General features: G+C 47.9%; 1 protein-coding gene, 1 long non-coding RNA gene and 1 pseudogene across 2 annotated transcripts in view; 1 reads left to right on the top strand and 2 right to left on the bottom strand.

Moving 5' to 3' along the window:
* The window catches only part of LOC139269241 (transmembrane protein 132D), a 1017604-nt gene that overhangs the window by 294982 nt on the left and 703946 nt on the right, over positions 1–18676 (bottom strand). The gene's annotated exons all lie outside the window — the stretch shown is intronic.
* LOC139268921 (uncharacterized) overlaps positions 704–18676 on the top strand; it is an 85645-nt gene continuing 67672 nt past the window's right edge. Inside the window, exons 1-2 of the long non-coding RNA XR_011594132.1 lie at positions 704–748; positions 2349–2480. This is a non-coding gene — a long non-coding RNA (uncharacterized lncRNA). The remainder of the gene's footprint in view (positions 749–2348; positions 2481–18676) is intronic.
* LOC139268920 (tricarboxylate transport protein, mitochondrial pseudogene) lies at positions 16329–17226 on the bottom strand (annotated as a pseudogene).

Raw genomic sequence — 18676 nt, 5'->3', positions numbered from 1 at the left:
AAAAAAACTGGACTTAAAACCTACCTCTTTGACCAAGCTTTTGGTCACCTGGCCTAATGGCCCTGAAATTCCGGCCTCCCCGGATCCGTACGGAGTATCTATGGACCCGGGAAGGCATTGGAAAAGCCGGTTTTCAGCGCTCAATGCACATGCGCTGAAAACCGGCTTTTCCGATCAGTCAAGCTGCAGCTTGACAGATCCTCCGCATCTCAGAAGCGAGGACATTTGCACGGGAAAGATTGCGGGATTTACCCATATCATGCCCAGCGGATGTCCTGAAAACTCTTGTGCCTGATAAAAGCAGGTGCATAGCCTACTTTTACAGGCATAAGAGTTTTAAAACACACAAAAACATTGTAAAATAAAATTTTTAAAACACATTTTATTGTTAACCGCCCCCCCCCCACTACAATAAGTTTATTTTAAAGCATAATTAAAAAAACTTAAAAAAAAATATATATATAGTTTTTAAATACATAAATAACTAATTTACATTAATAAAAATATGTTGTGCATTTTTTCTACCTTTTATTAATGTTTTGTGTGTTTTGGGGGCTATTTCTCATTCATAATAATGGGAACTCCAACTTACGGAGTTCCCATTATCATGAATGAGAATATACTATACCTGATTGGCTGCCCAGGTATAGCAGCTCCAGGCCTGCGCACGTCCTGATGTGCACGCGCTGCGACGCACAGTCAGGGGAGGCCTCCGGACCAGGGTCTCGCGTGGGCGCAGCAGCTTCAGGTAGGTGCGCTTCTTTTTTTCTAGAATCCAGTCGAACACCCGCGGGCAGGAGAAACCGGGATTTCTGGGCCAATATCATTTTAAGTAGCTCTGTGCAAAATTTAGACTTTTAACAATCCTGTGGGCCTGGGGACGATTTTACTACGTTAAGGGCGCCTTTTAAATACAAGTTGTTGTTATTGACTGGAATCAGGACCGTAAAGAAGGAGTGGGGCTTGAGAGGTACAAGGAAAGTGTTTGATGAAGCATTTGCACAGTTGGCACTCGGGAGACATAAGAGCTTCCTTTCGATCGATTGAAGGTCTGTGGCATCAGCCCCTTCGAGATGCAGAGCACTGAAGTGTGACTTAACAGCGACTGGAAATTGTAAATAAATAAAGGTTTTGTGGCAAGCAGGTTGAAGACAAGATATTAACAACAACTTGTATTTATATAGCGGCTTTAACATTGTGAAACGTCCCAAGGTGCTTCACAGGAGTATTTTAACAGGGAGAAGATTAGGAGTGGCAGGGAAGGAGTGGAGAGGTTAGAGGAGGTGGGGCATCAGTGGAGGAATGGAAGTGACAGAAAAGTAGTCACAGGACTAGGGAAGGGTAGGAAATGGAATTAAATTGAGGCTGAGGTTGCCAAGAATATACAGGCCTCACAGAATTCCCCTTCTCCCCCCACCCCCACCATCCCCCAAGGAATTAGAACACTGTTTATGAGTAAGATTAAGGTTTTGATGTAAAGTGCATCATTCTTTTTACTGGTTTATGTCATAAATGTTAATAGGTGTTGTGTATGCATGCCTGTTTACTGTGTGATGTCTGTAACACTGTTATGCAACACTGAATGTACCCTTACACTGTACACACCTTGCCTGTACACCAGAGGGTGCTGCTGCTGGAGACCTAAGGGTGACCTGCACACTGCAGGTAACCCAGTATAAAAAGTATCACACAGCTTGTTGTCCTCACTCAGGAGCTGCAAATAAAGGACTACAGATCTACACAGTTTCAGTATCATACCCTGTCTCGTGGAGTCATTACTAAATGTGCCTATATACGCTACAGTAATTATCATTTTGAAAATGTGACCTTTACCTATTAATTTGGGTTTTTGCTACCTCTTTGCTATTGCCAGTGGTGATGCCCAAGTGTTTTATGAAAGTTAGGAAATATGCTTATAAGATAATCAGCTGCAAAATAAGAAATACTGATAATAAGGACTTTTCGTAAAGAATTTGCTTAAGTGTAGTGGAGGAGATGTGATAGAAGAATTCTAATGCAATGGCCATGAAATATGTGCATTCCTGTACTATTGGCAGGCCTCTCATGGTGTTCCTTAAAGTAAAGCTAAAGACATGTTATTTAGAGGGACAGGATCCTTACATCAGATATTGCACAGCATATTATGCTGCTGCTAAGGTGGAGCAGTTCTACTTTAAAGTCACTTTAAGGGTGTCAAGTAATCAGAGTTTAAAGAGTCCATTTTAATTCCCCGTTCCTCCATCCAGCTAGAATGGGGCAGGCGGGCAGGGTTAATACGGTGGGGGAGGATTCGTGCCGCATTCCCACCCACCCCCCACCAATTTTAACATGTCTGAATTTATGCACAGGGAGGCAACCCGCCCCGTGACCTCATCGGGACGCGCACGCCATTTTAATGGTGAGCCCAGCTAAGGCCCGCACAGTCTGGAATGAGCCAGCAAAAGCTGCTGCAGCGAGGAACTTGGTCACCAGTGGCCCAGGTAAGCGAGCTAATAAGAGAGTTTATCTGACTCACCAGTTAGGGGAATTGGGCTTGTGGAGATCAGTGCAAGTCTGGTGAGAGATGTTGGGTCCGAAGTTCAGGGTCCGGATAAGGCCCGTTACCGCTGTTTTGCAGCGGAATTGAGTGGCCGCCGCGTTGGAGTCCATTGGGCGCAACGACCCAAATTCAGCTCAGGGATTTTTCGGCCTGTCCCCACTTCCGCCCCACTGCTGCCGACCGCCACAAGCACATCATCAAAGCACGCACCGCCGATCTCCTGCACCTCCAGCACACTCCGCCCCAAATTTACCTGAAAAATTCGGTTGCTCCGCCTCGCGGTACCCCCGACAGCTTTTTTTGTCGGTGCAACTTGTCCTGTGTGCGTGCGGCACGGCAGCGCGACGGCCCTTCAAGGGGAGGGCGCACTGCCATGGCCGCCATGTTTTTATTTTTGCCGGCCGACTTCCTGATCAGCTGGCCAATTATTGCCCCGGGTTCGGCTGGGCCACCAATAGGCAGCCTGGCACCTCCACTTGGGCCCGGCCGAAACCCTCCCTGCCGGCCCAGTGGCCGAACCTACAGAATCGCCGATTCTCTCCCCTTTAAATGAGGTGAGACACGTGGTGACGCACACGTGCAGTGACATCACCACCGGTCCCGCCCCAATCTCCGCCCCTCACCAGGACTTACCTCCGCACTTCCGTCCCCATTATGATCGACTTCCGGTCTGACACGAAAAAAGTTCTAAGTGCAGAAAATCGATCGGAAGGCCATGTCATCGCACCCGGCGGTAAAACCAGGAAAACAATCGATGAGATTTGTTCCTTGGACTGTATCTTACAGACTTTGGGCCCACTCACTCGTTTTCGAATTGGCTGCAGATGCCAGAAATAAATTCAATTGAAAGCAATATTTAGTATAATCATTATTTCAAAATAGATGTTTTTTGCCACAATTTAATCAAGCACATCCAAAATTGTTCAGTAAAAGTAGACTCGCGGTATATATGAAGCCTCTCCATTGATACATCTATGTAGGTGCATTTTACTCTACTTGTAAAGTTATGAATAAATTATTTTACTAAACGATTAGAAATCTCTGCACTTAAGTGAAAGAACTTGTTCTTCAACTTTATACACAAAGGGCAGAACCCCACAGTATATTCAGATGCCATGGGGACGAAACTGCCCCCTTTTTTGCGGCAAGTTAGCACCTCCGCTAGGTAACTTTCGCTCGGGGAGGGAAGCGTTACTGCCTCCCGGGGAATTGCCCCAGAGGATTGGGAGGGGCTGACCCAGCAGCGCCGTGGCCCACAGTTAGCGCCCTGGGCCACCACGCAGCCTGGCGATGACGCAATCGCCGTATACGGCGACCCCTCATCGCCTCGCAGCGACCCCTTTGCGTCCCGCGGGGGACATGGTCCCGTGAGTTGCGAGGCTGGGGTGGGCGGATGTCAACGGCAGCTTTGCGACATGCGCTTCCGGGACGCTGTTTAAAGGAGAGGCCTGCATTGCCCCCGGCCGCCAGCTTTGTTGGCCGGCCAACTCATGGGTCGGCCCGACCATGGCAGCCCTAGCGTGGCCCGGGCCACCATCGTGCAGCCCAGCACTCCGTCTTGGTTGCCAGGCTGCTGGCTCGTTCTCACGTGTCCCTGGTGGCCCAGTGGCGGCCAGCAAAGGGCCTGCAGAGAGCGCAGCGGCTCTCCCCGTTATTGTAGAGCATCAGATGCAATGCCCCGGGAGCGCCCCTCAAAGGAAGCGGAGAGCTGGGGATAGCGCTGGAGACAGTGCCGGAGACAGAGCTCCGCATCCTTTGAGGGGCGTACGGCCCAATTCTGCGTTGGCGGCGGGACTTCTTTGCCAGGCGACAAAATAGGTTTAATGCCAGAGCAAAGCCAAAACTGCTTCGCACTGATGCTGAACATGACATGTAAAGTGGGTGCGAAGGCCCAAATTGACTCCGAAGCAAAGCTTCACTGGAGTGCCAGGTCAGGTCCTGATGCCAAATTAAGACTGCATTAACATTTTAACTAGTGAAGTAAAACTGCTTCGCACCAACTCTATTGTTTTAGGGGGTTCGGCAGTGGGGCGGGGGGAGGGGCTCGGCCACCTGTTATACATGGACTACAAAGGCAAGGCATACCAGGTTGGGTGTATAACTGCCACTGACACCCACTTTGCGCTCCCGCCAAAGTTAAATTTTACCCCTATAGTGTCAATGCACTCCTTGATGTTCTGGAAAAGGCCTAATCTCAAGTGATTTAAGCTTATCTTCTAACATCCCTAAGCTTAATGCTCGAAACAGAGCACTTCATCAAAAAAGTGCATCCGTCTGGAGAAACGCCACAATCATACATAAGAACATAAGAATTAGGAACAGGAGTAGGCCATCTAGCCCCTCGAGCCTGCTCCGCCATTCAACAAGATCATGGCTGATCTGGTCGTGGACTCAGCTCCACTTACCCGCCCTCTCCCCGTAACCCTTAATTCCCTTATTGGTTAAAAATCTATCTATCTTTGACTTGAAAACATTCAATGAGCTAGCCTCAACTGCTTCCTTGGGCAGAGAATTCCACAGATTCACAACCCTCTGGGAGAAGAAATTCCTTCTCAACTCGGTTTTAAATTGGCTCCTCCGTATTTTGAGGCTGTGCCCCCTAGTTCTAGTCTCCCTTACCTGTGGAAACAACCTCTCTGCCTCTATCTTGTCTATCCCTTTCATGATTTAAATGTTTCTATAAGATCACCCCTCATCCTTCTGAACTCCAACGAGTAAAGACCCAGTCTACTCAATCTATCATCATAAGGTAACCCCCTCATTTCTCGAATCAGCCTAGTGAATCGTCTCTGTACCCCTTCCAAAGCTACTATATCCTTCCTTAAGTAAGGTGACCAAAACTGCACGCAGTACTCCAGGTGCGGCCTTACCAATAACTTATACAGTTGCAGCAACACCTCCCTGCTTTTGTACTCCATCCCTCTTGCAATGAAGGCCAACATTCCATTCGCCTTCCTGATTACTGGCTGCACCTGCAAATTAACCTTTTGGGATTCATGCACAAGGACCCCCCAGGTCCCTCTGCACCACAGCATGTTGTAATTTCTCCCCATTCAAATAATATTCCCTTTTACTGTTTTTTTTTCCAAGGTGGATGACCTCACACTTTCCGACATTGTATTCCATCTGCCAAACCTTAGCCCATTCGCTTGACCTATCCAAATCTCCTTGCAGTCTCTCTGAGTCCTCTACACAACCCGCTTTCCCACTAATCTTAGTGTCATCTGCAAATTTTGTTGCACTACACTCTGTCCCCTCTTCTAGGTCATCTATGTATATTGTAAACAGTTGTGGTCCCAGCACTGATCCCTGTGGCACACCACTAACCACTGATTTCCAACCGGAAAAGGACCCATTTATCCCGACTCTCTGCTTTCTGTTCGCCAGCCAATTCTCTATCCATGCTAATACATTTCCTCTGACTCCGCGTACCTTTATCTTCTGCAGTAACCTTTTGTGTGGCACCTTATCGAATGCCTTTTGGAAATCTAAATACACCACATCCATCGGTACACCTCTATCTACCATGCTCGTTATATCCTCAAAGAATTCCAGTAAGTTAGTTAAACATGATTTCCCTTTCATGAATCCATGCTGCGTCTGCTTGATTGCACTATTCCTATCTAGATGTCCCGCTATTTCTTCCTTAACGATAGATTCAAGCATTTTCCCCACTACAGATGTTAAACTAACCGGCCTATAGTTACCTGCCTTTTGCCTGCCCCCTTTTTTAAACAGAGGCATTACATTAGCTGCTTTCCAATCCGCTGGTACCTCCCCAGAGTCCAGAGAATTTTGGTAGATTATCATTAAAACTACGGAAAGTAAATATAGAAACTCAGCTCATCATTCAATTCAATTCTGCCACGGTAATCTTTGCCAGCCCAGAATCCAATTTATTCTATCAGCAACTGCCTGTTTTGTTCAATTCTCTCTGTTTTCAGCTCCATAAAATGCATCCACCTCATTCTTATGCTTTCCTGGTCATTGAGTGCAATAAACTGTAATATATACAAGTTATTGAATGACTGGTACAGAACCTCACTGCAAAAATAAACATGCAACATGTACTATATCATTTAATGTATGCAGCACGCCTTGTTACATTACTAAGGGCCCAAGTTTCGAGCCGCGCCTAGAACGGCGCAGTCCCGACCTGGACGCCACAAAGTGCGCCTAAAAAAAACCTCCAGATTCTCCAGCTCCCTGCAGGTCCTCTGGCCCTCGGCGCAGCGCAGCAGGAGCTGTAGGGGGCGGAGCCAGGTCCCTGCGCTGAAAACAGTGCCGGGACCTCTGCACATGCGCGCTACAGTGGGCACGCAAGTGCAGTAGCTCCAGGCGCCCAAAACTGTGTGGGAGGGGCCGAAGCATGCAGCCCCTAGCCCTGGCCGAATGGCATCATTGGGGCTGCGTGAATAAGGCTCCTCCCACGGCCAGCTCCTGCTTCCTCCCGACCCGACTCCCGCTTCCCCCTGCCCCCTTCCCCCCCCCCCGGACTGGACCCGACCCCCCGGACTGGACCCGACCCCCCCCGCCCCCCGCCCCCGCCTCGGACCGGACCTGACACCGACACCGACCCGACTCCCGCTCCACCCCACCACCCCCCCCGCCATGCCCCTGCCTCCGGACCGGACCCGACACCGACATGACTCCCGCTACCCCCCCACCCCGCCCGCCCCCGCCTCCGGACCGGACCCGACACCAACACGACTCCCGCTTCCCCCCCCCCCCCCGCCCCTGGACTGGACCCGACCCCCCGGACTGGACCCGACCCGACTCCCGCTCCGCCCCCCCCCCCCCCCGCCTCCGGACCCGACACCGACACCGACCCGACTCCCGCTCCCCCCCCCCACCGCCCCTGGACTGGATCCGACCTGACCTCCCTCTCCCTCCCTCCCCCGACCCGAACCGAACCGACCTCCCTCCCACCACCCCCCCGACCCGCGCTCCCCCCGACGCGACCCAACGCCACCTACCTGTAAATCTGGTGCTGGAAATGTGCCCTGCCCGAAGTCTCGGGCCCGGACCGTTCAGCCTCCCTCCCCCTTCTCCTTCCCACCCCCCTTCTCCTTTCCCCCCTTCTCCTTTCCCTCCTAACCCCCATCTCCTTCCCCCCATCTCCTGCCCCCCATCTCCTGTCCCCCATCTCCTCCCTTCCCCCCATCTCCCTTCCCCCCATCTCCCCTTTATCCCCTTCTCCCCCCCTCCCCCTTCTCCCCCCTCCCCCCCCATCCCTCCCGCCCTACTTCATCTAACCATATCAGCACATCCTTCTATTCTTTTCTCCCTCAAGTGCTCACCTAGCTTCCTTTTAAAGGTATCTGATCAAGTGTGGTCAGTGCTTCAATGCTGGGGATGTTGGCCTGGTCGAGGACACTAATATTGGTGTGTCTGTCCTACCAGACAATTTGTAGGATTTTGCGGAGAATCGTTGGTGGTATTTCGCCAGTGATTTGCGTTGTCTACTGTACATGGTCCATGTCTCTGAGCCATACAGGAGGGTGGGTATTACTACAGCCCTGTAGACCATGAGCTTGGTGGCAGGTTTGAGGGCCTGGTCTTTGAACACTCTTTTCCTCAGGCGGCCGAAGGCTGCACTGGCGCACTGGAGGCGATGTTAAATCTCGTCATCAATGTTTGCTCTTGTTGATAAGAGGCTCCCAAGGTATGGGAAATGGTCCACGTTGTCGAGGGCCGCGCCGTGGATCTTGATGACTGGGGGCAGTGCTGTGCGGCAAGGATAGGCTGGTGGAGGACCTTTGTCTTACGGATTTTTAGCGTAAGGCCCATGCTTTCGTTCGCCTCAGTAAATACATCGACTGGAGTTCAGCCTCTGTTTTTGCACAGACGCAGATGTTGTCCGCATACTGTAGCTCGATGACAGGGCTTGGGGTGGTCTTGGACCTGGTCTGGAGACTGTGTAGGTTGAACAGGTTCCCACTGGTTCTGCAATTTAGTTCCACTCCAGCGGGGAGCTTGTTGACCGTGAGGTGGAGCATGGCAGCGAGGAAGATTGAGAAGAGGGTTGGGGCAATAACGCAGCCCTGTTTGACCCCGGTTCGGATGTGGATCCTTCCACACGATCAGCTCCGCTGGGCAGGCCACTTTGTCCGCATGCCAGACACGACACTCCCAAAGCAAGCACTCTACTCGGAACTCTTTCACGACAAACGAGCCAAAGGTGGGCAGAGGAAATGTTACAAGGACACCCTCAAAGCCTCCCTTATAAAGTGCAACATCCCCACTGACACCTGGAAATCCCTGGCCAAAGTGGAGGAAGTGCATTTGGGAGGGCGCTGAGCACCTCGAGTCTCATCGCCGAGAGCATGCAGAAATCAAGCGCAGGCAGCAGAAAGAGCGTGTGGCAAATCTGTCCCACCCTCCCTTATCCTCAACGATTATCTGTCCCACCTGTGACAGGGACTGTAATTCCCATATTGGACAGTTCAGCCACCTAAGGACTCATTTTAAGAGTGAGAGCAAGTCTTCCTCGATTCCAAGGGACTGCCTATGATGATGAAATGCATCTGCGCTATTTGGTCCTTCTGGGAGAGAATTGCACATTGTTACCACTCTTTGAGTAAAGAAGTTTCTCCTGATTTCTTTATTGGATTTATTTGGGACTATCTTATATTTATGGCCCCTAGTTTTGGTCTCACCCACAAATGGAAACATCTTCTCGCATCTATCCTATCAATCCCCTTCATATTTTTAAAGATCTCTATTCGGTCTTCCCTGGGCCTTCACTTTTCCAGAGCAAGAAGCCCCAGCCTGTTCTGCAAAGTCCTGTCCCCTCAGTACAGATTCACACGAGGCATTTAGTGAAGTCAAGGTCACTCTGGACCTGCACCTTTTATTTCACAGCTCTGGAATGCTGCACTTGCCTGAGACCTGTGCTTATATACTTGTCTCTTGCAAGTGCACCCCCGGTGGTAAGGTATGCTGGTGGTTACAGGTCATATCTTATTAGTCATGTATAGCATGTTAGGATACAGTTATATATAATAATGTAAGATACATGACATGTTCAGCCTTTCCTGATAAGGAGAAGTATGTGTATACGCAGTGTACTGAGAAACCAAGTTGTCATAGACTCGTCTATATTACTGGAGAGAGTTCAAGGCTGTCACCTTGCTTTTGCTATATCCTTACACAACCTTCTAAAATACAATGCTCATTATACAATAAATATAGCATGGTGCAGTAAATAGGTGCTTCTTTACAGTACATTACTAGAATGAAGGACCCCAACTCTTTCTCCAAGTTCTTTTTTTTGGTTCCAATTTACAGAAGTAACAGATATTTTTGGATAGGGTTACTGTAGCCTTTGAAAACTAATTCAGGCAAGGGAGTATGCAGTGGCAGATGGGGTGTGTGCTGTTAGGAGGATATAAGATGTAAGCTTGTGCTGAACAGGAAAATAAGAGGATGTAAAGGGGAATAAAGCAGTCTTATCCCCATAGGGTCTGCTGTTATTTTCTAGTTTTATTTCGACATCTGGTGCTTTTAAGAAACATTAACTGCTTAAGACAGATAACTGAGGTCACTGAAGAACAGCAGGTCACTAGAAGTTCAAACTAGAATCTCTCCGGAGAAATGTGTTGCTGGTTCTGGTAGCTTGAAAATGTAACGTTTGGTTATCAGCACAAGATAAAAGAAAGGTCTAATCCTTCCCAAAACGGCAGCTACAACATCAGAAACTCAGGGAGATGGATGGGCGGCTCGGAGTTCTCACTGGGCAATTCACCGGATTTTAGTTTTGTCTTTTGAATATTCACCACTATAGTGTTAAGAATTAATATAAACCTTTGTGATTTTCAACAGCAAGATAAAAAAATTGCAAAAGAATAAGACACCCTCACCCCACAGACATGCACAGTTCATAGTCATTTGTCATCTTCATAGCTGCTGCAGTGACTAAGGTTTGCAATACATTTAGAAAGCAATCTATCAGAATATACAAAAGCAAAATACTGCAGATGCTGGATTCTGGAATAAAAACAGAAAATGCTGGAAATCTCAGCGGGTCAGGTAGCATCTGTGGAGAGAGAAACAGAGTTAACGTTTCAGGTCGATGAGATTTCCAGCATTTTCTGTTTCTATCAGAATATATACTGCTGTTCTGTAGTAGGTGAAAATTGCTAAGCTTTTGATATCGATCAGAGATCAGTATGAATCATCAAGTACATGGACACGGATTATTCTTGGCTCTCAATATCAGCACTGTTGGCCACTATTGAATGCAAATAGAAACAGAACTGAATTAAAGTACCTCACATTGACATGTATGTTTAATTAAGAATTTTACATCTGTGTGCGCTTCTTGTTATCACTCTTTTGTGTCAATTTCACAAAAAAAAATTCCCGAGTTCATGTTTATAACTGAAATCGGCAATTTTGACAAACCAGCCTATAATGGCACAATCTGGCCACTGGATACTTTTCCCCCACAAACTGCTCAAAATTACATAGAATATACAGCACAATAAACAGTCTGTCGGCCATTCGGCCCAACCAGCCCATGCTTTGTGTAAAATTGTCATCTGAAATCTTATGATCTGCCATTTATCTTATGTCCAAAATAAGAATTTAAGCAAAATTTGGAAATGTTAAAAAAGCACATATTTCACAATGTAATAAATTTATCCACTGAGCTGTCTTTCCTATCTTTTAACATCTTAATTAAAGTTCTTACTTTACACAGGTTTGTGGCACATCAAGAGTTGGATGATATATTTTTTCCCAGAGCTATGACAGAGAGAGCTAATTTTGGCCTATGCAGTCTGAGCATGTGCAGTTTACTGATTTTCCAGGATGCGTCCATACCTCTTAGTCAGCTATACAGGTAGAATATTTTGCAATATCTAGTCACTTATTTTTCAAAATTAGAGGGCAAATTTCAAAATCGTTATTTTGGGTAAAGTTTATATTGAGTGTTTTTTTCAAGAGAGAGACTGCCAGGGAGAAATTTGAGTCATTTGCACTCCATTTCCTTTCGGGGATGGCAACCTCAATTTCACGTGAGAGGCGAAACCTCTGTGCCTGGCGCAAAGTGTTACCGCCCCCCAAACGGGCGCACCCGAATTTTTAGCCCTGTGTGTGTCAGTGCATGGGTGAGAAAACAAAGTATTGTTCTGATCACCCATCTGTTGTAGGTTTTGTCCTATTTCCATAAACTTTAGAAAGTGTTTTAAGCTAAAGGAGACAGAAAGAAGGAAAGACTACAGGCAGAGAGAGAGAGGTGTGTGTGAGAGATACAATCTTTCTTCCTGCAGCAAAATAAAACACCAGTTAAATTTTGAAACAAACTAATTATCTCTTGTTGTTATTAATTGCTAATACCCATGAGAAAGGGAGACAGACAGACACAGATAGAAAGGCAGACAATATCCTTCCTTGTTTATTTTTAACCGAACAAGTTGAATTTTGAAATTAAATAAGGACTCTGAAGAAAACAGGAGGTGAGTATAGGAATTCGAAGGGGTGCAGAAAAACAGGTTACTGGTGAGGAGGCATCGGGCTACTCATAAGAACATAAGTAATAGGAGCAGGAGTAGGCCATGTGGCCCCTCGAGCCTGCTCCGCTATTCAATATCATGGCTGATCTGATCTTGGCCTCAACTCCACTTCCTTGCCCACTCCCCATAACCCTTCACTCCCTTATCGCTCAAAAATCTGTGTGTGTCTGTCTGTCTATCATCATAGGATCTTTTGGGAGCAAATGGGAGTGGTGTGGTGTAGATGGAGGGTTAAGGGTGAGATGAAGGTCAGCGGAGCAAAGGGAGAGGAAGATACACTGGTTGAGCAAGTAGTTCAAAGTGGAAGAGATAGGTAAAGATCAGCCATGATCACACTGAATGGCAGAACAGGCTCGAGGGGCTAAATGGCTAACTCCTGTTCCTATGTTCCTATCGAAGAGGAGAGACAGACAGAGAAATAACAACATGAAGACGACGGAGACGGGTAAGGGAGACCATATTCTCCATCTTAGCGAGGGAAAAATGACGGGAGATCGGCAAGTTAATATATAAAAATCCAATAATGATTTGAAGACTATAATCTAATCGAGGGTATTAATGAATGCTATAATCTACCCAAACACTTGCATAGAAACATAGAAAATAGGTGCAGGAGTAGGCCATTCGGCCCTTCGAGCCTGCACCGCCATTCAATAAGATCATGGCTGATTATTCCCTTTCCTGCTTTCTCTCCATACCCCTTGATCCCCCTAGCCATAAGGGCCATATCTAACTCCCTCTTGAATATATCCAATGAACTGGCATCAACAACTCTCTGTGGCAAGGAATTCCACAAGTTAACAACTCTCTGAGTGAAGAAGTTTCTCCTCATCTCAGTCCTAAATGGCCTACCCCTTATCCTATGTCCCTGGTTCTGGACTTCCCCAACATTGGGAACATTCTTCCCGCATCTAACCTGTCCAGTCCCGTCAGAATCTTATTCGTTTTGATGAGATCCCCTCTCATCCTTCTAAATTCCAGTGAATAAAGGCCCAGTTGATCCAGTCTCTCCTCATATGACAGTCCAACCATCCCTGGAATTAGTCTGGTGAACCTTCGCTGCACTCCCTCAATAGCAAGAACGTCCTTCCTCAGATTAGGAAACCAAAACTGAACACAATATTCCAGGTGAGGCCTCACCAAGGCCCTGTACAACTGCAGTAAGACCTCCCTGCCCCTGTACCCAAATCCCCTAGCTATGAGGCCAACATACCATTTGCTTTCTTCACCGCCTGCTGTACCTGCATGCCAACCTTCAATGACTGATGTACCATGACACCCAGGTCTCGTTGCACCTCCCCTTTTCCTAATCTGCCCCCATTCAGATAATATTCTGCCTTTGTGTTTTTGCCCCCAACATGGATAACCTCACATATATCCACATTATACTGCATCTGCCATGCATTTGCCCACTCACCTAACCTATCCAAGTCACTCTGCAGCCTCATAGCATCCTCCTCGCAGCTCACACCGCCACCCAGTTTAGTGTCATCTGCAAACTTGGAGATATTACACTCAATTCCTTCATCCAAATCGTTAATGTATATTGTAAAGAGCTGGGGTCCCAGCACTGAGCCCTGCAGCACTCCACTAGTCACTGCCTGCCATTCTGAAAAGGACCCGTTTATCCCTACTCTCTGCTTCCTGTCTGCCAACCAGTTCTTTATCCACGTCAGTACATTACCCCCAATACCAAGTGCTTTGATTCTGCACACCAATCTCTTGTGCGGGATCTTGTCAAAAGCTTTTTGAAAGTCCAAATACACCACATCCATTGGTTTTCCTTTGTCCACTCTGCTAGTTACATCCTCAAAAAATTCCAGAAGATTCGTCAAGCATGATTTCCCTTTCATAAATCCATGCTGACTTGGACCAATCCTGTCACTGCTTTCCAAATGTGCTGCTATTTCATCCTTAATGATTGGTTCCAACATTTTCCCCACTACTGATGTCAGGCTAACCAGTCCATAATTACCCGTTTTCTCTCTCCCTCCTTTTAAAAAAAATGGTATTACATTATCCACCCTCCAGTCCATAGGAACTGATCCAGAGTCGATAGACTGTTGGAAAATGATCACCAATGCATCCACTATTTCTAGGGTCACTTCCTTAAGTACTCTGGGATGCAGACTATCAGCCCCCGGGGATTTATCGGCCTTCAATTCCATCAATTTCCCTAACACAATTTCTCGGCTAATAAGGATATCCTTCAGTTCCTCCTTCTCACTAGACCCACAGTCCCCTAGTACACTCCGAAGGTTATTTGTGTCTTCCTTTGTGAAGACAGAACCAAAGTATTTGTTCAATTGGTCTGCCATTTCTTTCTTCCCCATTATAAATTCACCTGAATCTGACTGCAAGGGACCTACATTTGTCTTCCCTAATCTTTTTCTCTTCACATATTGAAAGAAGCTTTTGCTGTCAGTTTTTATGTTCCCTGCAAGCTTCCTCTCGAACTCTATTTTCCACCTCTTAATTAAACCTTTCGTCCTCCTCTGTTGATTTCTAAATTTCTCCTAGTCCTCAGGTTTGTTAATTTTTCTAGCCAATTTGTATGCTTCTTCCTTGGATTTAACACTATCTTTAATTTCCCTCGTTAGCCATGGTTGAGCCACCTTCCCCATTTTATTTTTACTCCAGACAGGGATGTACAATTGCTGAAGTTCATCCATGTGATCTTTAAATGCTTGCCATTGCTTATCCACAGTCAACCCTTTAAATATCTTTTGCCAGTCTATTCTAGCCAATTCACGCCTCATACCATCGAAGTTACCTTTCCTTAAGTTCAGGACCCTAGTTTCCGAATTAACTGTGTCACTCTCCATCTTAATAAAGAATTCTACCATATTATGGTCACTCTTCCCCAAGGTTCCTCGCACAACAAGATTGCTAATTAGTCCCTTCTCATTACACATCACCCAGTCTAGGATGGCCAGCTCTCTAGTTGGTTCCTCGACATATTCTAGAAAACCATCCCGAAAACACTCCAGGAAATCCTCCTCCACCGCATTGCTACCAGTTTGGTTAGCCCAATCAATATGTAGATTAAAGTCGCCCATGATAACTGCTGTACTTTTATTGCACACATCCCTTATTTCTTGTTTGATGTTGTCCCTAACCTCACTACTATTGTTTGGTGATCTGTACACAACTCCCACTAGCGTTTTCTGCCCTTTGGTATTCCGCAGCTCCACCCATACCGATTCCACATCATCTAGGCTAATGTCCCTCCTTATTATTGCATGAATTTCCTCTTTAACCAGCATCGCCACCCCGCCTCCTTTTCCTCTCTGCCTATCCTTCCTAAATGTTGAATACCCTTGGATGTTGAGTTCCCAGCCTTGGTTACCCTGGAGTCATGGCTCCGTGATGCCAATTACATCATATCCATTAACTGCTGTCTGTGCAGTTAATTCATCCACCTTATTCCGAATACTCCTCGCATTGAGGCACAGAGCCTTCAGGCTTGTCTTTTTAACACACTTTGCCCCTTTAGAATTTTGCTGTCATGTGTCCCTTTTTGTTTTTTGCCTTGGGTTTCTCTGCCCTCCACTTTTACTATTCTCCTTTCTATCTTTTGCTTCTGCCTCCATTTTATTTCCCTTCGTCTCATAGAAACATAGAAAATAGGTGCAGGAGTAGGCCATTCGGCCCTTCTAGCCTGCACCGCCATTCAATGAGTTCATGGCTGAACATTCAACTTCAGTACCCCATTCCTGCTTTCTCGCCATACCCCTTGATCCCCCTAGTAGTAAGGACCTCATCTAACTCCTTTTTGAATATATTTAGTGAATTGGCCTCAATAACTTTCTGTGGTAGAGAATTCCACAGGTTCACCACTCTCTGGGTGAAGAAGTTCCTCCGCATCTCGGTCCTAAATGGCTTACCCCTTATCCTTAGACTGTGACCTCTGGTTCTGGACGCTGGACTTTTGTTTTTAAAAAAGTAACAGCGCTGGCACTGCGTGCTGCCGAGGTAATCGGCTTAATCCCAACAGAGCTGTGTCTCAGCCTGGATTCACACACTGGCTCACCCCCAGCCCCTGGGATCCAGCTCCTGGGATCCAGCTCTACAATTAGCAAAGTATCCCCAAAAAAAAGGGTGAAAGAACGGGAACACTCTGCAAACTCGCGCCTCCCCTAAAGCGGGGCACACCCCGGACCCTCCAAAACAGGCGGCAAATGTTGTCATTGGCCCCTGCCCTCTACAATCGGACAGCCTGAGGCATTTCTCAAAGCACCTCGGGAGTATAAACCCCCCCCACACACACACACACACGCACACAACTTTCACAGTCGCTAAGGCAGTTTTGGGTTACCCAGACTGATGATAATGAGTCCATTTTATCTTGCTCACGATGCACATCTTTGGCTAGTGGAGTGGATTCGAACAGCTGGCCTAGATGGTGCAATACCGAACGTCAGAGAGAGAGAGACGGACTGTGCAGGGCAGGTACAGACTCTTCCTTAGTCAGTCTTCCAGACCCTGTTGAGAATGTGGACGACCTCCTCGTAAATGACGAAGACAATGGCCACGTCGAGACACACTCTGCCCAAGCGAGGAATCGTCCCTTTGTAAAACGCAAAGAGCCCCTCGTTTTTAAGGATCTGACGCACACAATCCAGCGTGTTCCTGTACTTGTAGGATTCGAGGCCCTGCATTCTCGTCTTCACCACATCCAGGGGGGTGTTGCCGAAGACACTGGCTGCCCCAGCACTGGCTCCGAACGCAGCCGTAACAAAGGGATTGATTGATTTACCGGGGTCGTTGCCTTTGTACCAATTGCGCAGCCCAGTCATCACAAAGAAGCGGATGGCCTGGTTTGTGCCTTGTTTGAGGACAGTGGCCATCACTCCCTGGTACGTTTCCCGAAGACCTTGTTCTCGAATAATCTCCCGGAGACCATGGAAAAACCCATGGTATTTGGGATTAGGCGAGCACTGGTCATGAATAAACTTCACCTTTACTGTCTCCATGGGGCAGACGATCAGCACAGCCTCGGCTACGCCAGCTCCCAGGCCGCACAGCAGGCTCTGCTGGGCTGTCAGCTTCCTGTGCTCATCCACTATCTGGTTATTCAGGAATTGAAACATTCCAAACCTGACGGCAGATTTCGGGATGGAGCCATACAGCAGGGGGCTGAGACCTCGGTACAATCCCTTCACCCCGTGTTCCTGAAGTGTTACCCGGATACAGTCTCCAATGCCCCTATAACGTGGACGATTCGCCTGCTCGTCAAGCTGGAGCTGTGTTTTCACATACTCTGTTGGAAAGGTGATGCAGATTTCAATTCCTCCAGCAAGGCCACCTGCCAGGATGGCTTTGGCCGGGTGTGTGAGCTTCCCGGAGCCGCCTGCAGGAGCCGCCGCCGCTGCCGCCAGAGCCCGCCTCCCCCGGGCCAGGCCCGCAGCCCCGGGCTGTCCCCATCCGCGGCCGGGGGAGAGGCGGTGGGCGGCGGGGCCGGGAGAGCCGCTGCCGCTCGCGGGCCTGCTCGCTCCCTGCATAGGCTCCCATCCCCCTGCCATATTAGTTTAACTCCTCCTCAACAGCACTAGCAAACACTCCCCCTTGGACATTGGTTACAGTCCTGCCCAGGTGCAGACCGTCCGGTATGTACTGGTCCCACCTCCCCCAGAACCGGTTCCAATGTCCCAGGAATTTGAATCCATCCCTTTTGCACCACTCCTCAAGCCACGTATTCATCTTAGCTATCCTGCAATTCCTACTCTGACTAGCACGTGTCACTGGTAGCAATCCTGAGATTACTACTTTTGAGGTCCTAATTTTTAACATCATCGTCTGACCCCTTTATTCGACTGAGAGCCTCTGATCATTCCCATATATTAATTGGGCTGGATTTTCGTAATGTTGCCGCCTCTGTTCACGCTCCGGAGGGGCGGTAATGGCAGAGGAAAAGCTTTCCGGGTGGGTGGCCAGCTTCCAGTGCCCCGCCGGCAAATTTGTTGCCGGTTTTGCGGGGGCACAGAGCAGCATCGCCCAGGAGCATCGAGTCTGCGTGCATCGCCATCAACTTCAACTGCGCGTTGAAATCTGTTGTGCGCTGAACCTGTAGCGTCCTGTAGTGGTCAGAGCTGTCCCTGCGACAGTGAGTGATGGAATTGGTGAATGAGGTAAGTTTGATTGTTTTGTTTCGTTTTATTATTGCAATGTAGCTTATTGTGGGGTGTTTAAGGTATTGGGAATGTTTGTTGTGTTTTTAGTTGCAATTTTTTTTTGCCACAGAAGCCTCTCTTGGGGCACCTCCAAGGCCGGCTCTTTAGTGACGGATTTTCAGTTGCTCGCCGGCCTTGCGCCCTAAAAGAGATGTGTAAAGCCTCCCTTTGCGCTGCGCTCCACACTCAGGGCCCAGCTGATGAATTTTGCTGAATGAGGTGCAAACCTTTCTCGGGCGCTATAATTACCGCCCCGCCATGAATAATGCCACGAAATGGGTGGAAACAAACATCCAGCCCGTTATGTTCTTACCACTAGGCTGGGCGTGTTCAGTAAAATGCAGAGCCTCACCGTCTTGTCTCAGGGCAGTTCATCTGCAAGTGCTCTTAATGGATTCACGGTAATTACTTCAATACTCTTAAATAAGAACAAAACGTATACAAAT

Source organism: Pristiophorus japonicus, chromosome 8 (assembly GCF_044704955.1).
Source record: "Pristiophorus japonicus isolate sPriJap1 chromosome 8, sPriJap1.hap1, whole genome shotgun sequence".
Lineage (NCBI taxonomy): Eukaryota > Metazoa > Chordata > Chondrichthyes > Pristiophoridae > Pristiophorus > Pristiophorus japonicus.
The sequence above is the reverse complement of the archived record's forward strand: the minus strand, read 5'-3'. Positions and strand labels throughout refer to the sequence as shown.